General features: G+C 48.0%; 1 long non-coding RNA gene across 3 annotated transcripts; it reads left to right on the plus strand.

The window, feature by feature from the left end:
- LOC128852996 (uncharacterized) lies at positions 1–9,811 on the plus strand. 3 transcript variants are annotated; one of them, XR_008451168.1, is made up of 5 exons: positions 1–571; positions 1,098–1,292; positions 6,032–6,239; positions 8,338–8,501; positions 9,187–9,811. It is a non-coding gene; the product is annotated as an uncharacterized LOC128852996 (long non-coding RNA). The 3 variants fall into 3 exon arrangements; XR_008451167.1 differs by having other exon boundaries at positions 1–1,292; XR_008451169.1 differs by lacking the exon at positions 6,032–6,239 and having other exon boundaries at positions 1–1,292.
- Positions 9,812–10,721: the final 910 nt, after the last annotated feature.

Raw genomic sequence — 10,721 nt, forward strand, 5'->3', positions numbered from 1 at the left:
CTCTAGGAACGTCCCCCAGCAGAACTCATAAAGCAGATCCCTCAGTTGCTCTGGAGATGGATGGTGGAGGGAAGAGGCCATATGATGTGGTCTTCAAAAGCACGAAAACACACTAATTCTGTGTTCTTAGACAACAGGGAAGAGCCAACATAGGAGATGTTCAGGCATGGCAAGTTGAAAGCACAGTGTTATCTCATCTTCTGGGAAGTTGATGTGAAATCTTTGCTCTCTTGCAGGAGTGCTGGAAAGAGCAGATTCGTGGGTGTGCCTGGACTGGTGGAAGAGTTGCTAGAGAAGTTACAAAGATCAAAAGTTTGTTCTTCTGCACCAAAGTTCGATTTGTTGGATGGTGTAACCAAAAGAAACACACTCTACATTTTTATGTCCTTAAACATCCCATGATGATTGTGTTGATGCCCAGTTCAGTCCTGATGGCGTTGGCACTGTCTCGCCCCTTCCTAACAGCAGATGGGCCTGGAGCTTGCTCCTGGACTGGGGGCTCTGTTGAGCTTCTCCCTGAGGAGAGGACTGTGGGGGCTGCCTGTCACTCTGCAAGACTCACACCTCTGCTGTGAGTTTCCCTTCCAAACTGGCTAAACATCCGTGACCATGCCTAACGAATTTTAATAGGAATTAGAGCCACGAAGATGATCTGAGGGCTGGAGCACCTCCCATACAAGAGCAGTCTGGGAGAGTTAGGGTTGTTCAGCCTGGAGAAGAGAGGGCTGCAGGGAGACCTTAGAGCAGCTTCCAGCACTGCAAGGGGCTCCAGGAAAGCTGTGGAGGGGCTCTGGATCAGGGACGGGCAGGGACAGGATGAGGGGGATCAGTCTTCAGCTGAAAGAGGGGACATTGAGTTGGCGGGGCTGGATTTACAGTTGGACTCAATCACCTTAAAGGTGTTTTCCAACCTAAATGATTCTGTGAAACAGAGCGCAACAAGCTCTCGGACGGCGTAGCCACGGGGCTTGATTTCTGGCTTGGGTTGGGCAGCACCAGAATGGGTGTAATCCTCCTCGCCCTACAGTATTCTGCCCTCTACTCTCTCTTTTTTCTCTTCTTTCACTTCTCTTATCTTCACTTCTACCTTGTACAAGGTGCTCTGCAAAAGGGAGAGGCCTGACCTGAGAAGATGGCACCATGGGCAAGGACCTTCCTGATGTTCTTGAGATATCTGTGAAGCTAAGTACACCCAAGACTTTCCCTCCTACTCAGCGAAACCAGAGCCCCATAAATAGAGGAGCCCAAGAAGACATCTCCGTCTCAGCTAAGGATTCGTGTCATAAACCCAGGTGAGCATACTGTGCTTTTTCCAGATTCCAGATGCTTCCTGACTGCTGACATCAACCTAGAACATTTCTTCTAACCAGGTGCCTCCCACAATCCTTGCATGAGCATCTTTCCTGTGGTCCTGTGGGCTAAGGACAAGCTCCACTCTGCCACAGTCCCTCACTGCTGCCGCTCTAGCCTAGGCCACTTAAACGTCTTTTCTGGCCTCACTGTTTGTTAATCTACAAATATTCAATGCCTGGAAATAAGATTTTGAAGAAATGGGTTATAATTAACCTTTTCCTGTCACACAATTCCAAGTTTTCTTGTTCCGTCCCCACTTTCTGTGAGTCTAATTGCAGCTGCAGTGCCACGGGACAACCACCACGCCTTCCCAGGGCTCTTTAGGTTCAGGCAATCTCTTTCTATCTCTTTCTCTCTAATTTCCTGTAGTTAGCCATGCTATAACTCCTGTGTGTACCAGGGGAGGCTTGGAACAGTGCCGAACTCCCTGAAGGATCCCACCTTCCCCCAGCGTGTGTGCCTGCAATAGGGCTCAGGGTCCTCCTGGGCTGGGTTTGCCTGCAACGCTGCTCCTGGCAGCTTTCAGCTTCATCGCTCTGGCTGGTTTTCAGTGCCTGGGTCTTTTATGTTCTTGATAATGTTGTTATAGAAACCTGTGCTTCAGCAGCGCTCAACACAGGGGCAGCGCATGGCACAGCTGCTCTTCTGCTTGATGGTAGACTTGGAGACCAAGCAGGTCTTCTGAGGTGTTCCTCTCTGGATCCACCAAAAGCCCACAGTGCTGCAAAAGTGCTGCAGCATCCAAAAAATATGTTGAGCCTTGCCAACTGGTGCTTTCTGGGACAGCAGGGTCAGTGAAATCCTAAGAAAAGGAATCATAGAATCATGGAACGGTTTGGGTTGGAAAGGACTTTAAAGATCATCCAGTTCCACCTCTTGCTATGGGCAGGGACACCTCCCACTGGATCAGGGGCTCCAAGCCCCATCCAACCTGGCCTGGAACCCCTCCAGGGATGGGGCAGCCACCACTGCTCTGGGCACCCTGGGGCAGTCGGAGAGTCCTTTGCATCAGCCTGGCTTCTGTTGAAGGCACCCTCACAGCAAAACATTTCTCCCTCAGATCCCATCTCAATCTCCCCTCTTTCAGCTTGAAACCATTCCCCTCATCCTATCCCTGCCCTCCCTGATCAAGAGCCCCTCCCCAGGAAAGGCCCTTGGAGAAGGTGGGAATGACCCTGGGATGACCTTTGCAGGAGGACCGGCTGACTTGTGCTGCTGCAGGTGGGTGGTGGTCTTACTTGTTGAAGACACCTTCATCAATACAGGCACTATCTGCTCCCCCAATAACCTGCCCCTGCACTTCAGCAGTCTCGGCACTAGAAATGCTCCCCTCGTATCCAGCCTGAGCCTCTCCTGCTGTGGTTTAAGCTCATGACTACTTATCTTACCTACCAGGAAGAAAAGCTATCCCTTCCACTTTCCACAAGCCCTTTCTGTACTCAGAGATTATAGCAATGTCCCACCTCTCCTCCAGCTGGGCAACCTCGACTTCTTCATTTTCTCCTCAGAGGCATTGTTTTCTGGTCTTCTGATAATTCCCATCTCTGTTCTGTGGAATCACTGAAAAAAACCCAGCTTGTATCAGAAAACATAGATTCAGACTTAGCAAAAGAATTGTGTGAATTTGTTACAATTCCGGGAAAGTGCTTCATTTTATCAGCTTCTAAATCCAATGGAAGAGAAAGACGTTTCCTTATTTTAAAAACTGCCACGCTTTTAGATGAAATGATGATTCATTAAGAAAATTACCTTGATTTTCCTTTCTTTTAAGCCATTACCTGTTTGAAGTGATGATATGGGTGAGGATGAAGCTATGAATAACCTGATCCAGTGGGAGGTGTCCCTGCCCATGGGGGTGGAACTGGATGGGCTTTGAGGTCCCTTCCAACCCAAACCACTCCATGATTCTGTGATTCTATATTCCAGTTGCAGAAAGAAAGAGACCCAGAGAACCAAGGTGGCTCCTGAGCTCTTTGGTTCGACTCCTTGGCATTGCGGTGTTTGTAACACAAAATCCCATTCAGAAATTCCGCAGAGGCCTTGGTAAAATCCATCCAGACTTTTACCTGTATTGGACAGCCCTGGGTGGTAGTAGCTGTAATAATCAAAGCCATACTGAAATCCCTCACTCAGTTCTTGGAAATCCCAAGACCTTGGGTTGGGAAGCAAGAGTTGGCTTGGAACCAGCACTGGGGTTTTGGATTTGTGATGGAGGAGAGGTGTTTTGGTTCTTTCCGGATGGGGATGCACTCTGGGATGTTGGGGTTACAAGTTGTGGGGCTTCCCGTAGACAGCACCCTTCCATCCCATAGTTTATCCAGTGCCTCTGTGGCCAGGCACGAACCTGCTGTGCCGGGAAGACGCGTTAAATCCAGAGGTGTGAGAAAAGGCTGGAAATGCCAGAACAGCCCCATGGAGCGCACCTTGCCTCTGTTCCTGTCAAAATAAATGGAAGGACGAGTAGCATCCAGTGTGGAATAACAAAGCGCCGGCAAAAGATAGGAGCGTAAAGAAAGAACCTATAGTGAAAAATGGAGAAGGGGAAGAGAACTAAACAAGAATATACAGTCAGTTAAGGCTTGCAGGGAAAAGATAAGGCCAGCTCAGAGAGCAGAAAGGCTTAAGGGGAATAAAAAGAGCTTTTACAATTATATCAGGGAAAAGGGAATACTAGAGAGAAAGTAGTTCCATTAATAAATGAAGAGGGAGACAAAATCAATGGTGTTGCTAAAATGGTAGAGCTACTGAACTCCTTTGCTCCAGCCGTATTTAACAAGGTGAGGAGAGAAGAGGGGCATAGAAGGTGTAAAATAATGAGGGCTTTGGCAGTGTGATTCTTCAGGGGAAAAGCGGTTTGAGGGGAAGGCACCTTGGAAGATGCAGGATGTGGTACAACAAATAGACGTGCACGCCCACGCCTGTTGGGAACCGGTTCATTAAATCGTTGGCAGTTACTACTGGAGAATAATAAGAAAACAGGTGAGGATGGCCAAGTATGATAGAGGTATTTTTTATTTTAAATGGACAACCTTGGAAAAAGAACCTCTGGAGAGTTTACTGCTGCATCAGGTAGTGAAATAATTTCCATGTAAAATATGTTGTAGCAAGGTGGGTGCTGGGCTCTTCTCCCAAGAGGCAGGCAAGAGGATGAGAGGAAATGGCCTCAAGTTGCACCAGGGTAGGGTCAGGTTGGACATCAGGCAGGATTTCTTCACGGAAAGGGTTCTCGGGCCCTGTCAGAGGCTGCCCAGGGAGTTGGTAGAGTCCCCATCCCTGGAGGGGTTTCACAGATGGGTGGATGATGTGCGCAGGGATCTACTTTAGTAGTAGCCAAGGACAGTAGGACTCGTTCTCAAAGGTTTTTTCCCAACCAAATGATTCCATGATTCTACAATTCTATGTCAACATCTAACAGTGAGAAATAGCTGAGCCTTGAGGAGAAAAGCCCAGTGCTGTGGGCACCAGTGGGAGTTTGCCGTGGCTCAGTGTGTAGGCGATGAAGAGCTATGAAGAATTATTGTCGGTGCTTTCTTCATACCATGTTCACGTGAGCAAAGCAGCGATGCTATGGCAGGATCTGTAGAGAGGTTGGGTCTGGCTGCAGAATGCAGCTCATGTCTGACATTGCTGTGCCGTGTAGTCTTGCAAACGTGCCACCATGCAATTCTGGGCTGAGAAGCACAACCTCCCCCCTTTGTATAAGGGAAGACAAAAGATTAGCTGGAAATTGAGAAACAGGTGGAGTAATCAAAGAGAATAATGGAAAAAGTTGACTTATGTGATGTCTTGGAGAATAGAGAGATGCTAAAACCAGGTAGTGCTGGTCAAACCCTGAGCTGGCTTATGCCACTGTGGACCAGGGATTCAGTAGGAATGAGGCAAAGTCCTGCAAAAAGCTTCAGAGAATCCCATTTCTAAGGCAGAAACCCACCTTCTTTGGGGGAAATTCTCTGCTTGCCAAGGAGTCTGAAAAAAAAGAGAAACATTTGACGAATAGCACCTAAAAAAAATCAGGTTGGTGTTTTTTCTTAACGGAATCTGGGTATTAAATCGCTATTTATAACTGCAGTAATTTATTCAATTTATATTTGAAATGGAACAATCCTTGCGGTTTGTCATTTCAGCTCCCTATTGCAAAATTGCATTGTGATAGTCTTTGCCGCCGTGGAATTAGAAAATGGTGCTCAGATAAAATGCAACCAGGAGTGAGTGGCAGGTGTAGAGGAGGCAGCCGTGCTGCTTTAGTTCCACACGCCAAAAAAAGCAGAGCTGTTCCTCCCATCAAGCGATTGGCCAGAGGCAGCTTCCCAGAAGTCTCAGGCATTTCAGTTGATAAATTCAGCTGATAAATTCAGCGTTTCAGTGGGGAAATTTTGGAAAGACAGTCTTATAATGCAAGGCTTGTGTTCTGCTGCCTGCCAATCATTCCCGTTGGAGGAACTGGGACGCCAGACCATGTGATGGTTAGCTGTTTGCTCCCAGAGCAAAGCTCACGATCAACACTAAGGCTTGGTTGCTCGTCAAAGACGACCAGGATAATATTTCTCCAGTCTCCCCATGTATTTGGGGTTTTGTTTCACCCATGTTTCTTAGGGTTCCTGAATGGGAATGGTGGTCATTAACACAGGTTGTCCAGAGTCCACTTATATGGGGCTTGGTCACTAATCTTTATTTGCAGGCTCTGTGTCCTAGAGATCTTCCACAGAATCACTGCTCTAAGTTCTCCTCAGACTTCTCCAGGCTGAACAACCCCAACTCTCTCAGCCTGTCCTTGTACCTGAGGTTCTCCAGCCCTTGGATCATCTCCGTGGCCTCCTCTGGACTCACTCCAACAGCTCCATGTCCTCCCTGTGCCGAGGACTCCAGAACTGGACCCAGGGCTCCAGGTGGGTCTCTCAGAGCGGAGCAGAGGGGCAGAATCCCCTCCCTCCCTGCTGGTCCCACCGCTCTGGATGCAGCCCAGGACACGGGTGGTTTCTGGGCTGGAAGTGCACATTGCTGGCTCATGTTGAGCTTCTCCTCCCCCAGCACCCCAAGCCCTTCTCTTCAGGGCTGGTCTTAATCCACTCTCCACCCAGCCTGACTGGTCTTTGTACCTGACGTTGTCTATGTGATCTGCTTCTTCTGTCTATCAGGGAAGGACAAGCCTTCCAAGGTGTGTAAGCTTGTTAATTCTAGCAAACTCATCTCTTTGGAGCTAAGGGCCACTTCTATGGCAAATGTGGTCTCTGCGGGTTCTCTGACACTGCTCCAATCCATCGTGCTTGAATTTGAGGTTTGATCAAAACAGCCTGAACTCCTGATGATTAAAAGTTGTTGTGATGATGATTTTTGCAACTCTACCACCTCTTCAAGGACTCCTGAGCTTGCCTTTGCACAAAATCCCTCTCAATGCAGATGAGAATGAAACGTGACTCTTCTTGTAACCACAACTGCTTGGCTGGTTTTGAGTTGAGGCAGTTTCCCATCAGAAAAAAAAGGCCTTTTGTCAAGAATCACAATTTTCTGCAGAAAATTGATTTTCTTGGAATTTCCTTCCAGGAAAATGAAGTGAAATGCCTTCTCTAGTGACAAAGTTTATCTCTGCATCTGTCTCAGTGGCTCATGGGCTTCCCAGGAAGCCCAGGCAGCAGTTTAGGGGGATGTGTCTGTCACAGTGCACAGTGGGTGGTATCTTTGAGTGAACACTACTGGAGAACTGTTGGAGGTGCTCCAGGCCAGGTTGGATGGGGCTTGGAGCCCCTGATCCAGTGGGAGGTGTCCCTGCCCATGGCAGGGGGTGGAACTGGATGAGCCTTGAGGTCCCTTCCAACCCAAACCATTCCATGATTCTCAGCTAGGCACAAGCACCATTCCCGGGGGGATGCGTTTTGCAGCTGTGTGTGGGGCACGCAGAAGGCAGGTAGTTTGCTTTTCCCCATCTGTCAGGTTTGTGGTGGAGAGCGCAGAGGTTGGGGCAGCATTTCTGCCAATGCCCCGTGTGGCAGTCCCTTCTCCTTACCCGTTTAATTCTTCCCGCATATGATCCGTGCGGCAAGGGATGAATTTCAGCTGTACAGATTGCTAGGCAGGTCCCGAATTTTACACCACAGGGACGCAAGCAGCTTCCCAAAATACTATTACAAGGTGCTGCAATCTCTTATCCGGCGTGTCCTGACACCCCCGACCGCTAAAACAATGACATCTTTCCCTGCCAGGTCGCTCTGACTCGTGGCTCGTGGGCTGCGATAAATAGCACGGCGCTATCATTAAGACACTCCTGCCCAAAGAGCTGGGCTTCCTCTCGGCTGCGTCAATGCAGAACCTATATTTCCTATTTATTTGTTCCGTTTGTTTATTTTACTGGACCACCCCATGAACCTGGGAGAAACGGGCTAGAAAAAAAAATTATAGCAACGCCAACTATTCTGGGAGATACACGAGCCCCTCTATGTTTATCAGGTTGAGGGCACTGTATTTTGATGTCAATAAGCAATTTTTCCAGCCCGGTCTCCTGCCCGACCCTTTTAATCCATCAATATATTATTAGAGATAAAGTTGGTGGAAGCCTGCTGCAGTTAGAAGATAAATGACATCTCTGAAGTCAGGCATTAAAGACTAGATTAAGGCCTTGTGACACCGTTTTCAGTGCTCATCTGTGCACTTCTGTTCAACCTATCACACTGAGTGACAAGAAAGAAAAATAATGAACTGGGCCAAGGAAAGAAGAAGGGAAAAAAAAGGCAGAAAGAGAGAGAGATTTTTTTTCCCCCTAACACACAAACTACATCAGTTCACACTCAGGATTAGACTGTATTTAAAAAAAGGGGAAGGAGGGAGGCTGGAGCTGGATGGTGCTACACAGATTAAACCAGGAGAAAGGGGAAGCTGTATGAGGAATTGAAGGCTGGGTTTATTTTATTTTATTTTATTTTATTTTATTTTATTTTATTTTATTTTATTTTATTTTATTTGTCATTATTCCATTTTATTTTTTCCTTGCAGGAGTGACCTAGTTGAGTTTACAGGATCCTAAGCATTTTGTCTGGAGCTAAAGCAAATCCCATTTAGGACCAAGAAAATACATCCTTTTGAAAGACCGAGCTAAAACATTCACAGCTGAGACCTCTCCTCCCTCACTCCTATTACCATCCTTTGTCTTGGTGCAGGTTGGTGGCCTTTTACTTGACTTGGTTGCTAATACCAATTTAAAAGACACACGTGTGCACACGGATGCGTTTGTGTGTGATTCCCAGCGCCGAGAAGGGACGTTTCCACTGTCCTTTCAGACAAATGGTGGCATCACAGAACCATGTAATGGTTTGGGATAGAAGGGACCTCAAAGCCCATCCAATCCCACCCCTGCCATGGGCAGGGACACCTCCCACTGGACCAGGGGCTCCAAGCCCCATCCAACCTGGCCTGGAACCCCTCCAGGGATGGAGCAGCCACCACTGCTCTGGGCACCCTGGGCCAGGGCCTCCCCACCTGCACAGCAAAGCATTTCTTCCTAAGATCTCATTTCAATCTCCCCTCTTTCAGCTCAAAACCATTCCCCTCATCCCATCCCTGCCCTCCCTGATCCAGAGCCCCTCCGCAGCTTTCCTGGAGCCCCTTTCAGCACTGGAAGCTGCTCTAAGGTCTCCCCACAGCCTTCTCTTCTCCAGGCTGGACACCCTCAAGTCTCTCAGCCTGTCCTCGTATAGGAGCTGCTCCAGCCCATGGATCATCTCCGTGGCCTCCTCTGGGCTTGCTCTAACAGCTCCATGTCCATCCGGCCTTATGCTGCTGAAGAGGAGTGTGACTTTTTTGTGACCTGACCCATTCCCTTTGTTCTCCTTCCATCTGCCTCAGCCTTTGAGCAGTGCCGATGCCGTGGCTGAATGCTACTCCTGGGCATGCTGTTCCTCAGTGTCAGCATCAGCTTTTTACCATCGTGCCGTGGTGTGAGGTTCTTTGCCCCATCTGTGCCAGGGTACAGAAGATGACAAGTCAATCCGAGCATTCTCCTCTTTGCGCCAAGGTCGTGGGGCTGTGCAATCCAGATACCCTCAGCCAGCAGCCCTGCCCTGCTCCGGTGCCCTCACCTGGAGCCCTGCATTCAGTTCTGGAGTCTTCAGCACAAGAAGGACCATTTCGGACAACTGTCCCCAGCAAGAAGCCTCCCTCCATCGTTCCAGAGCAGAGAAGCCCGTGCTGAAAGCAGCCTGGGAGCTGACGTGCCTCGCCAGGGCGTCCATTTGTACAGTATGTACATTGCTGCCGTCTTCTTCTTTTGAAGATATTTTTTAATGTCTTAAAAAAAAAAGAGATTACTTTGTTACAATCATTCAGCAAAGGGTTTCTGTGCCTGTAGAAAATATTAATAGACTATTATGAGGTCCTACAACTAATTTTTCCACACATATCATCTGTCTTTGCATGGTTATTAAACTCCAACAATATTTCATGCAATGCTTTCCTGCTAAATTAATTTGGTTTCTTCTTCTCCTGCTTCTTTTTTTTTCCTCCTTCCTCAACCTTTAAAATTAAATTGAATCTTCATAATTATGTTTTTTTTGTTGTTCCTCATATCTTTTTCTTTTCAATTTTCCTATCAAAGTGGCTATACAGTTTAATAAAGATGTAAAGAAACAGAAATGAAAATGGAAGGGACAGGAAGGGCTGCATTGGGATCGGAGACAGGGGGCTCTGGGAAAGCTGGGAAATTCTGGAAAGGATGGGATGGGGGTGAGCGGGGAGCCGAACTGCACCTTTCTGAGTTGGTTCAGCCTCCATGGAAAATCATGTGGGAGCAGTTGCTAGAAATGACTCATCACTTTGCAAGGTGGAGAAAGTATGTTCTCAACAGGGCTTATCTTGATTTATCTGTGGGCTATCGATGTCATAGGGTCATAGAATCACAGAATGGTTTGGGGTGGAAGGGACCTTAAAGATCATCCATTCTCAGCCCCCCTACCATGGGCAGGGACACCTTCCATTGGATCAGGTTGCTTAAATCCCCATCCAACCTGGCCTTGAACTCCTTCACGGATGGAGCATGCCCATTATGCTGGTGCTTTGGTGGCCAATCACCGTGTCAGACCAAACTTGAAACCAAGAAGAGCTTTTGTGAAGGTCTGATCTGTGTAGGATTAGGTAGACTGCAATGGGCACCACATCCTTTATGGGACAGACCAGTAACCCATCTTCCCCTGGGGACAAAAGTGCTGGCCAGGCTAAGCAGAAGCCAGTAGGACTTTCCTACTGAAGTTGGGAGCAGCAAGCTGTTTATTTGCAGATTCATGAGCTGAGTTTGGTGGAAGATTGTTGATGGAGCTGAACACCCCAACAGGACTAAGAGCTTGCTCTCAAACTGATCCCAGATGATGCCTACATCATGAATGCAG

The sequence above is a fragment of the Cuculus canorus genome, chromosome 9 (genome assembly GCF_017976375.1).
Source record: "Cuculus canorus isolate bCucCan1 chromosome 9, bCucCan1.pri, whole genome shotgun sequence".
NCBI lineage: Eukaryota > Metazoa > Chordata > Aves > Cuculiformes > Cuculidae > Cuculus > Cuculus canorus.